Raw genomic sequence first — 12,685 nt, 5'->3', positions numbered from 1 at the left:
TGAAGCATGCCAAGAGAAAGGGATTGGACGCAAAGTAGCACTAGGAGATCACGCCGCACTAAATGAGTTCACCAGACAATCACGCCGCATTAATGATTGATCCCAGAGGGCCATGTCACATTAAAGATAATATGGCAAAGGGATCCAAGAGGACTTCCCTTCCCCCATGGTCCCAGGGTACGACCATCTAACCCTCAGGGCTAGGTATATAAGGTCTCTTGACCTTCAGGTAAAAGGATTAGCTTTTTCCCAAATCAAATCTTCCCACTAAAATTTGGCATTCACTCTCTTCTCTTCCTCCTTAGTAAGCCATTACTGACTTAGGCATCGGAGGTTACCTGGGTCATCCCAGGGCCACATTACTCAATCCCTTCTTCATTGTTGTAGGCCCCAGAAATAGAAGGTCAACCTATACATCAAATGAGAATCGACTTGCATAGAAAACATAGGACCCGAGACATAGCATGCTTCGCCTAGAACATAGAGACTAAATCCTTAATTTACATGCAATAAAACCTTGACACAAGATATCCATATACCTCACATTCAAGTTCTAACTTGATCTAATGATCATATCCAACATATCATAGCAAATAATCACACTAAAACACCCATAAACCCAAGAGCCTCTAAACTTAGCATAAAAACATACTCTTTACTTATTTATTAAAAATTCCAACAAAACTCTAGTCATAAAGCTTTTGAAATCCAACTTAATACATAAATCAAAGCTTTAAGAACATGTTTTTATAAAATCCAAAACCATAGATTCAAGATCCTAAGGCTAAAAGGCACACTAAACCAAACAAAACACATGCTGGAGGATTTGGGTCTAACACTTTCAAGATCATGCAAAACCATTTTATTAAAACCTAATAGGCTATAAATCAAACCATGAACTTGCATAAAAATCAAAGCAATACTCCATAGCACCAAAATTTAAAAGATTTTAAAAAAAAAAAATCACAAACTTCCCAAGCTTAACAATAAACTTCAAACTGAGCACCATACCACCAAATCACTAACATCTAGGCTGGGCAAAATTTCGATCAACATGATTCTGGCAACCTCCGCTCCACCTCCTCCTTCAAAAAGGAGTTCAGAGTTGCTCCAAAATTTAATAAGGGCTTTGAACTCTGATTTAAAAATAAAATAAAATAAAAAGATACAAACCCCCACCCCCTTCCTTTCTCCCCTCTGCCCCCCTATTCTGTGAGACACCAAACTTCCAGAGGCCCTTCCTAGTTCCCAGTGAGTAGTTGACAGCTCTCTCCCTCCCTCGTCGGCAACTTGTGTGACCATGTGCCATCGTCAACTGTCCTACAGTCATCAGCTCTTACTAGTAAGTCCAACTCCGACTGCCAGTTTTCAATTTTACTGTTTTGATTTTGGGGAATAATAAACAATATATAGACATTTAACATTAGAACAGTGAAATGGTTGTAGTGATTTTGAGGAAATGTTGTAGACTTGTAGTAACTTAGTGAACTTAATCGGCAATATCTCTTGAAGTAGACAATGAACTCTAGGTGTTTGTTGAAATGCCACTGAGAAATTAATCAGACTTTGTTAATGTCATCAACTTGTTAATTAACCTATATATCTAGCTAGCTATGTAATTAACTTATATATTTGACTTACCTTAGTATTGGTTGTTTAGTTTATTGACATATTAAGAGCAAAATCCAAATTTTTCAATGTTTTGAATATGATTTTGAAGTGCTTGTAAAATCATGCATGTTTGAGTTTCTTTTTTCCCTTTTTTGGTCGAGTATCAAATGAAAGATAGCTAATAATCATGCATGTCTGAGTTTAGTGATGATCATGACATGTTCTTTGGTGGATAAGTGCATCCATATATACTAGGAGGGAACGACGCTTTTGGTCGAGAGTTGGAAATTATCTTGCTTCGCATTTAGAAACATGAGAAATATATATATAGAATGGTTCATATCTTCGATGATCTCTTGATTGAATGGGTTAGGTGAAGTGGGAAGCCAAACTCTATACATAATTACCAAAAACACATAGAGGTAATTAATAATTAAGAATCCAGCCTTTAGACCAAGCATGTGGTTATGTAATTAGATACTTCATCAAAAGCTAGGAATCGACCTACACATTTAGAAAAATCATTTGAGAAATTACCATTACTCAAGATGAAGATGATGGATTAAATATCACATCCACTGCTTGGAGAGCTAGCTTAATGTCATATTTGATTATTTTTCTCTATCTTCCGACTCAATCCATCAGTTAGAATTAACTCATTCTCTTCTCAGTTATGAATATTAACATGAATGGTTAGAGTGTTGTGTGGAGCCAGGATAAACTATGAGATACTTTCAGACAAGCCAAGATCATATATTCTGGCTTTTGTTGCTAAAAAGTTATGATAAATATACAACACTTGTTTGCAGATGAATAAGCCTGAAAGTTTGACAAAAACACTTGTGTCCTTACTCGATCTCTAAACTTGGTGAAACTTTCTTACAAGAGTTAGGTGTTTAAAGTGCATTTGCATGTTATGAAATTTAGTTTTTAGAAAGCCATTCTTGAAACTTGGTTGGTAAGCTTAGTTACCAAGTAAGTATTTATGGCAACTTTTTGGCTTTATCATCCTTATTAAGTGCCATGGGGAAAAAAAGTAAAAGCAATGTGTGTCTTAGATATTTTAACTAGTATGTGAGCAATGAGCATCCTTTTCATATTGATCTGTCTCTTCAATTTAGTCCTCTCATTATATTATTATTTTTTTATCATTATATTATGAGCATTCTTCATATTGGCTTGCCTACTCCATGATTTTTACCATAACTTTATTTTGGTGCTTGAGAGTATGCCATGTCTTCATTACACATACTACCTATGCCTGCAGGGCTACACCTATACATCTAATATTCATCCCCATTGCAATTGAATGGAAAGCTAGATATATATATATATATATATATATATATATATAGGAGTAGAATTATAACAGATCTATGGATTTACCATCTAATATCTACTTCCATCAAATCTGGCATCACCTGTAAATTATACATGTGATATCCAGCGTTACATATACAAGGAGTATTTGGACTTGGGCATTTAATAGATGGAGGTGCCATCAGGCCAAAGCTAGGTCCATTAATGCCCTGACCATTCAACTACCATATTCCCCTTCCTGCAGAGACAATCTTTGCACATGCATTCTTTGACAACTTAATTCATTGACTAATTGCCTTTCAATATCACTTTCTTTACTAGTTTGATCTGCTATATTTCTAGTTATATCATAACCTTTTTTTTAAATCTTTTATAGTTTGTGTATATGGGTTCCTTTCAAAATATGTTTCAGTTTATATGTTTACTTGGAGTTAGTATCTTCAAGAAACTATTTTGAACTGCTTCATTTTTACTAAAATTTTTGCTTCTATTTATTTTTTCAGCACAAAGATGTTGATAGATATGGATGCTTCACCTAGTGGGACTTCACAAGGGAATCCCGATGCCATAATTTCTACACCGACACCGAGATCTAGACCCACTTCTAGAACAGCTACTTCTTATCGAAGTAGTCGATTCCCACTCCCAAACATAGAAGATGAGGATGAGTTTAACGAGGAGGAGAAGATGGGTATTGTGGATGACCCGGATCTACCACCTCCATCTGCAAGGCCACCTCAGCCACGAACTACAAAAAAAAATGAAGGTCTTGGACATGAGAACATTTCACCAAAATTCCTGGTGATCATGAGAGCCCACAGCGAGATGCCACCACTGTGGGAAATTTTGTGAATGTCATTCAAAGAAGCAAGGCACCTCTGTCTTGATAGCACATCTTAATGGTTACCAGCGATATAAGATAGTAAAGAGATTGGTGACCATTGATCAAACCAAGCTCAGTTACGAAACTTCAACGGCCACTGATGGTACACAAGTTAAGAAAATGGTCATCTCTCAATATAGTATGAAGATGTTGAGGGATGTTCTTGCAGGGATGATAATTGAAGATGAGATGTCTTTTACCACAGACAAAAGAGGCTTCTAAAAGTTTGTCAAGACTATTGAGCCACGATTTCCATTAACATCACAGTATTATACAGTGATGTGGGATTGTATGAAGAGGCATGCAAAAGACAAGGCAGAGAAGAAGAAGATGTTTATTACCATTGGCCAAAGAGTGTCATTTACGATTGACACATGGACACCCATATAGAATGTTTCCTACATGTGTATCACAGCACACTACATCGACGGTGAGTAGAATTTGAAAATACAGATTATTAGGTTCAAAGAAATTGTTGATCATAAAGGTGCATCCATTGGGGCTGAGATGGATGATTGTTTAAAGTATAGGAGAATTAAGAAAGTTCTATGTATTTGAGTTGACAATGTCAATGCCAATGACACTGCACTTGAATGGTTCAAGCAAAATACGAGTGTGAAAGATGATGTCATTCACACCAAAGAGTTTATTCATGTTCGATGTTGTCCTCATATAGTCAACCTGATTATTGTTGAGGGGTTAAAAAAGGTTGAAGATTCCATTACCAGAGTCTGCAACATTGTACGGTATGTGAGTGCTTCCCTCCAAAGGCTATCCAAGTTCAAGGCAATAGAAAAATAGCTTGGGATTTCATGTTCTAGACGTTCCGACTCGATGGAACTCGACATACATAATGTTGAATGTGGCACAAAAGTACCAAAGAGCATTCGAGCAAAAGTAGGTCAAGGATGGGGGCCTTAAGTATGCTTTGCTAGAGCCTGCAAGAAAAGGGCAGGGTGCACCGGACACACATGATTGGGCTAGTGTGGGGTACTTTGTCACATTTTTGTATATTTCTTATGACATCACTATATGGATATATGGATTCGCATGTACGACTACAAACTTATAGTTCAGTGACGTCTCGGAGCTACACCACCACTTGCAAGAAGGTTGTGATGACCCTAGTGGGCTGTTATCTTATATCGCTGAGAGGATGTAGACCAAATATGATAAATATTGGAGGCAAGTTGAGAAGACAAATAGATTACTCTTTGTGACTGTGATTCTTGATCCCCGAGTCAAGTTGGTCGTGATAGAATTTTGGGCAAATTCTGTCATCGAGGCAATGAAGGCTGCAGCGTCATTTATTATAGCGCTTAAAAGTGATCTAGATGACTTATACAACCACTATAGCAATAGTGGCCTGCCTTCATCCTTAGCGAGAACCTCACACTCGATTCCGACACCTCCCTCGGATGACCTTAGCTCAGATGGAGTATTGCATCCACACCATGGAGGTTCCAACATTATGACAGAATATCATCAACTTGTTGCATCAAGGAATATTATGCAATGTACTTCTGAGGTTGAATGGTAATTTATAGAAGAGGTCGAGGCACCTAGTATTGTATTTCAGATATTAACTTGGTGGAATGTATTTAAGACATTAACTTGGTGGAAGACTAATTCCACCAAGTATCCAACCTTTTTCTTGTATTGACCGAGATGTGCTAGTCATTCTTATCACTATGGTTGCATCTGAGTGGGTGTTTAACACTGGAGGTCGAGTGTTTGATGCTTACCAAAGTTCATTGTCACCGTCAACCATGGAGGCCCTCATTTGCACACAGAACTAGATAAGTGATATGCCCCTTGGACTAGATACCATTGGCATTGATGCTGAGAGTTATAGGCTTGAATCAGGTAACGTTATTTTACTTGTTTTCTTATTATTAAAGTTTATTGAAATAATTATTTAAGTATTTCAATCTCTTTATTTAATTATTTTTATGATTTCATAAATCTATTTAACTTCTATTTTTTATGATTTCATAGATATAATTGTGAACCTTAGCATACTTGCCGATGACTGATAGTTTGAGTTTGAAATGGACAACCATTGGGAGTTGGGATGTAGTTGATGGAGTATCGATAAGTTGATAAACCCCTTTAAATTTTATGATTTCTAAATAATTTTTTTTTCATTTTATTGATACTTTTTATATTAATTTCAGATATCACCAACAACCAAGCACAATGCTGCAGATAATGTTTTTACTTTATGGATTATTCAATATGTTTTTCCTTATGGACTGTTTGAAATAGAGTTTTTTTACTATTATCAATTTTTTTTTTTTGAACTATTGTATAGGAGTTTTTGAATAATGTATTACATTAAATTTATTTAATATTTAATCTCACTTGATTTTAGGGCTCGAAATTGGCCCAATGGGCCAATTGGGCCCATTACAAAATTGAGATTCTAATGGAAACTCTAATCAAAGTTGGACTCCTACTTCCGTTAGGAGTCGGAGTCGGAGCAAAATTTTGGCTCTGACTTTTACAGGAGTTGAAGCCAAGGCCTACTAACATCCAACCTTCAAACCTCCAATAAAAATTAACCAACATTCTTCCAATAATACAAGACCCAAAACTTAATAAAATAAACAAGAGATTTGAGTTATAAAGGAACTTACAAAGCTGGAAAACAAAAAAGAGTAGCACTAGAATTTTTCTCCAAACTTACTCAGTTTCTCTTAAGGAAAGAGATGAAAATGTTTCAAAGTGAGGGATAAAACAAGGGTGGCGTGAGGCTTAAAGAGAATGGGCTGATGGCTAACTTGCAGTAGGTGGAATGCATTTCATTTGACGTGAAGATAGCTTGTGAGAGTGGTGACACAATTGGCTAGAAAATTTGCTTAGCCAAATAGTGTTTTGAGTGATCAGTGTTTTAACCTTCCATAAAAAGGTCCACTATTTGGGCTGCCAAAGAGTACAATTTTCAGGCCATTGAGTGATCATTCCATGGGGGAAAATTTTGAGTGAAAAGTTAAGGGAAAAGATGGTCATTCGGCTGGAACATAATTCATCCAATCCGCTTTGTTCATTTAGGGTATAGTTAGAGTTTCACTTAGGGTTTTGAGTCCACTTGCAATTTTTTTAGTCAAATGGAAGTACCATGGTGTAAGGAAGTAGATGAGGGAGAGTATGTGCTTACGTGGTTGGTTGCTTGTGGGGTTTAAACCAAAAGAGAAATACTAGTCAAACCGAGTGGCATTTAGGGTTTGTGAACAATATGGGGTTTCAGTTACCCTAGTAATTTGGGGTTTTGGCTTCACCACCAATATTTGGGGCTTCATGAGGGTTGAAAGTCTATTTGTGGGGGCCAAATAGTGCTTGAGTGGGTGGAATATGGAAATGTGTAAGAAAACATGTTGACATTGTTTGGTTTTCACTCCATTCACCTTACATATTTGTACTCCTTTTGACGAGTGTATAGTGGGTTTCCAAATGGAGAGTTGTGATAATGTCATGTGTCTAAAAAGGTTTTCTAGTAATCATAGGCTAATTTGGACGTCCTCCATCGCGATTTGATAGCTATTTGGACAAGGTACCACGTAGCACTCTCCCGATGGTCTACTATTCACCTAGAAAACTTAAAATTTTTTATTACACCATAAAATTTTAAATATTTATACGAGTCTAATATTACAATTCATTTTGCCAAATTACACTCCTAATTACCTCAAATAAATCAAAAAAGGCAAATCCATCTCCATAGCGGATCATAATCCAATTAAGTTAACGGACTAAAAACTAATCCATCACTTAGGGATTTCATGGTATTTCAAAGTTCTAAAAAAAATCTTTAATTGAATTTTTTTGGGTCATTGCAGAAATCTTCTAGAAAATCTTACTCATAATTTATGGGTTTGGACTCATGCTGATAATGATCCTTCATAAGTTCGTTGTATCTCCTTTCCTTTAATATTAATTGTCTCTTGCTCAAGAAAAATATTGCTCAGGATGTTGGTTATTAATCAAACTTCTTATTTAATGGTGAAAAGACAAAACTTTTATAGAGAAACAAAGAACAGCATAAATATTACTCAATACAAAGGTAATTTACTTTGTCCGCTACACAAATATTGTACATAATGTTGGCACCTTAATCATAGACTTTAATCATTGCCGTGGCAGGCTAAAACTACATGAACAAATATGCCCATTTGCCACCAATTTTATTTTCAAGACTTAAGCTTGTGGAAATTGCTCAGTTGATGCCACACAATGTCTATGCCGAAAATAAACTCAACGCTTTACAGCCAATTGCTACAAGTTTAAAATGGTGAGCAATATTGTCAAATGCGGCAAGATCACATGTGTGGCTAAATAGGATGTAATTTTACACGCTGAACAACAAAATATTATCATTTCGAGCGAAACCAAATGATGGATTGAGCAAATCCCTAGTTACAGGTCACGACTATTGCTAGCCAGAAACATTGTAGCCAAGCAACATGTATATAGAGAGGTCTCGACAGTGCTTTCAGACTACAAGCTCCCCTGATCATCATGAAAGTAAACTATCAGAATCCCTGCATGTTGTACAATCCCTTGATTTCAGACTCTCTGAGAAATTAGGGTTTTGTATGCCCATTTTCTCACCACTCATTCGTCAACTATGCGGCTTTAGACTACGTAGGCGACCACAGATCAATATAATTGGTAAATCTCAATTTCTCCAACAGTCTTTTAATTTTCTTGACCACACTTTGAAATTACCCTTCCTATCCCTAGTTCTCACCGCCAGTCATTACTGTCCTTAAGGTCCAAGCACTGCAGCCAGGTGCCGTCACATTCAACCTCAACCCTTTACTGCCTAATAATTCCAACACCACTTCAAGTAAGTCTTTCTCTCAAATCTCTTCACTCCCATGTTCAAGTATAACTCTGTCTTCCTCTCTCTCTCCCATTGATGGGTGTTTGAATCAAAAACTCGAATTCCAAGTGACATGTTTGTTACAAGACTATGGAGATGAGCAAAATTTGACCCATTAGTTGTTGATTATATTATCATGCATTTTTTTCATGTTCTTATTGTAATTCTTACATTAAAAGGAGAAACATGAGCTCATCAAACATGTTAGAGTAGATATTTATGAAATAGAATTAATGATAGTTAATTTTACAAGTTTTTTATATGATGATACTAAATCGGCACTAATGATTTCACGTATTCAGGTAGACTTTGTGTTAGATTGGACAAAACACAATCATTGTGAAACTGTGATAATGGCTCTTGCCTATAAGTACAATGTATTTCACTATAAACTACCCAAGGTACACTTCAAATATGGCACACATGAGAAGGCGATATCTGGTGGGACGTTGTTGGCTGAGAAACTAGTATAAGAATGACTATGTCAAAGGTGGGCCAGCGCTAGTAGAACCTTCAAGGTAAGCTTTCGTTTGTTTATTTAAAATTGGTATGCACATAATATTTCTATGGTATCATGATGTTATTCTACATTGCTCTCGTTGTACCAAAAAGTGATTATAACAGCAATTGTTTTTTATTGAAGTTTCAGGATATGTCTCAAAGAAATCATAGTAATAGGCGAAAACGAAGGGTCAAACACACAGGTAGGAGAAGTCTTTTATTAGGCTTTTGGGGGGAAATGTAAAATCTAACCTTCATATCTAAAATGCAACTACTCTATCAATAATATTTTACACTTAATGTTTTTTTTTTACATGAAGCGTGAGACATCTTTGAATTTGATTGCTTTTTATAAAAGGTGCACTCTAGTCAAGGCAGAAGGGTAAATTTATAAATACAACAAGTGAACATAATTATGTGAGTATTACTGTTATTTCTTTTGCTAGAGAACAAATTCATCCAATCTCATTGTATATGTATTTCATCTTCAAATCTTATTGTTGAGAAGTTAAATGAGAAAGACCCAAAAGAGGATATTGATGATGCATCTTTAGTTGTTTTCAAAGAGATTTTACTGAATTGATCTGGCTATGCTTAAGGGTTAAGGCACTCAATCATTGTCGAGCCCTCTCTTTCAAGTCTAAAGAACAAGGATTTTCTACATTTGGCCGAGGAGAATGAAAAGAACAAGACAAATGCAAAAATTACAAGACTTAGTTAGAGGCACTAATGTTTGATATGGTAGCTATTAGGAAAGATTTTAAAAATTATGAGAAACAACTAAACATGAGAATGTCGGAGTTTGAGTCCTATAGGGAATCTCAAAGAGAGACTCACGGAGATGCTGAGGCATCCTTGTTGTGGTGCATTTTGGAAATTTTTGCCTTTTTGTGTGAAGTATCAATCCTGGGCATGCATAGATGAAAATGGATCATTTTGCTGGGCAGTGTGGGAAGTGTTGGGGTCTATGTTAGGAATAATTTTAGGGGTTGATGTGAACTTAAAGCAGGGGATTTTGGTTGGTATTTTAATGGTTGTTACAATGTGCATAGATGTACGAGGTTTGATGCAAGTGGGAGGTGAAGTTCATATTTTATTGGCATATCATTATCTTCTCCTATACATACTCCACTTGCTTACATAATGACAAATACTTCCCTCATCCTTTTGACATTCAATGTATGATTTAATGCAACACTCTCAAAATAAAGATGCAGTACTACAAGGGAAGGTTATACAATAGGGGCTGATAATGGCATAAAGCAAATGTCAACAATATACTTAGCCAGGCTGATATTGTTGGTAAGACATCTCTCCATTTTAGTGAAAAATAGGCTAATTGTAGTTAAACATGGTAAACTAGTCCTTTTATAATTAGGTTGAGATCTAGGTTGAGGCTGATATATGTTTTGATTATCACTGAAGTGTTTGATGGCGAAGTTGGATTTCTAATTAGGTAAGTATAAAGTAATAGAAACACCTCACAGAATTGAAGTGTTGTATGGATTTATGTTTCATGCGAGACTAGAGTGTTGAATGGTTATTGAATCATGTGATAAGCACTAACTTTATTTTACAAATGGTATGTTTTAGTAAAATGGTATAAGATAGTCAACATGGGGATTTTATAATAACGTCAAATTCATGGTGTAAAAAGACTAGAGGTGTAAAAAAAAACAAAATACCAGTTGAACTGACCAAATCGGTGGACTCAATCCGGTTCGTAACGGTCTAATCTGGTATTAGTTCTTAAGAACTAAAACCCAGTCCCAAATAGGTTCATTAATACAGATTTTCATATCTTGAAACATGTTTGAACCAAACCAGGCCGATATATATATATATATATTATATAAAAAATATTTTTTATATAATTTTTTATATTATATATAATTATTTAAATTATATATATTATATGCTAAATTTATAATTTTAATCTTATTAGTATAAGATGAGAAGTTTCTTTGAAGATACTTGTAAAAAACAAAAAAATAGAAATTCCTTTGAGGAGAAAAAGCACTAAATGAACTGGCTCTCAAGTCTCAACTGTTATAGCTGGACTCCAACTTTGACAAAGTCTGAAAGCCCAACTTCGACCAAACTCAGAGGCCAAATTTGAACTCCAACTTTTGAATCAGATATATTGAAGATTTTTTTTTTTTCTTTTTCTGGAGATACAAAGAATGAACTTCCTCAAAAGTCATATAAAAGTACCCTTTTTTCTTCTTTTGTGGTATATTATTAATTTTTCTATGGTAACTTGTCCACACACACACATATAAATATATATATATATATATATATATATATATTATATAGTTGAACTAAAGTGATAAGCTTGATTTCCAAAAAAAAACCTGAAAAATACAGAATCTTTGCAGCCACCGACAAATCGTCTTCTCTGACTTAATAATCTCTTTTTGATCTATAATATTCGAAGTAGGGATGGTCAAAAGTTTTGATGGTACAGCAGCAGCAGGCCTACAAAAAAAAATTAAGGGTTGAGCTCCTCCCATAGTGAGAGGCCACCGAGAGAGTTACCACATAGGCAAAATATTTTGTCCTTTTATTGTCTTTTCAAACATTTTTTAAAATTTATTAAATATTTAAAAAATAAAAATTTATTAAAAAATAAGTATTTGGTGACTACCATATATGGGATAAGTATTTTCCAAAAATTAATACAGCAACAGGTTTGTGCATCAAGAGTTCAAACTTCTCAATGTGAACTCTTTCACTATTGAGTTTTGCTCACTCTCACGTAGTGCCACACGTGTAAATGGTAAATCACGACTAGACCAAAATAGGAAAAGCTAGAAGTTTCAATTTTGATAATAAATCGTTCCGTATCTGTTCTGAAATTTTTTAAATCGGTATATATCGACTCAGTTTCAAAATTTGTCCAAAATTAGACCTAACTGCACCCTTTACACCCCTTAAAAAAGACGACAAGGATTAAGCTGAAGTAATTTTTAAGCCTCATAACATGAAGAAATAGTCTTTAGATCACTCTGGTTTATGAATATAGTGTGATATAGAATCATTAGTTATAGGCTTATAAGATCTTATGTGCAGTTAGTTATTAGCCTAGGAATGGTACGAACAAAATGATCTTACTCTTTTTTCTTTTTTAAAGAAGAGCGAAGGTCACATGTCCATAAGTGACCTCCTTCTGATTTTATTAAAAAATCCTCACCTGTGGCAGAGGAATACCCTGAGAACAATCCAACACACATGCGATATTACATCTCAGATGCCAACAATTTTCAAAGCCAAAACCAATACAAAAATTATTATAAACATAAATAAGGAAGCTCCCAACAATCCGTTCGCAGCAAACCTCTAAGCATCCCGCTTCCTATTTCTGCTCCAGTAAACAACCAACAATTATTAAGAGCACCTTGTTTGGCAAGAAAATCCGCAACTATGTTAGCTTCTCTAAAAATATGGCAAAATGATCTTACTCAATTGATGGGGAATACAGT

This window comes from Carya illinoinensis, chromosome 7 (assembly GCF_018687715.1).
Source record: "Carya illinoinensis cultivar Pawnee chromosome 7, C.illinoinensisPawnee_v1, whole genome shotgun sequence".
NCBI classification, from domain to species: Eukaryota; Viridiplantae; Streptophyta; class Magnoliopsida; order Fagales; family Juglandaceae; genus Carya; species Carya illinoinensis.
The sequence above is the reverse complement of the archived record's forward strand: the minus strand, read 5'-3'. Positions refer to the sequence as shown.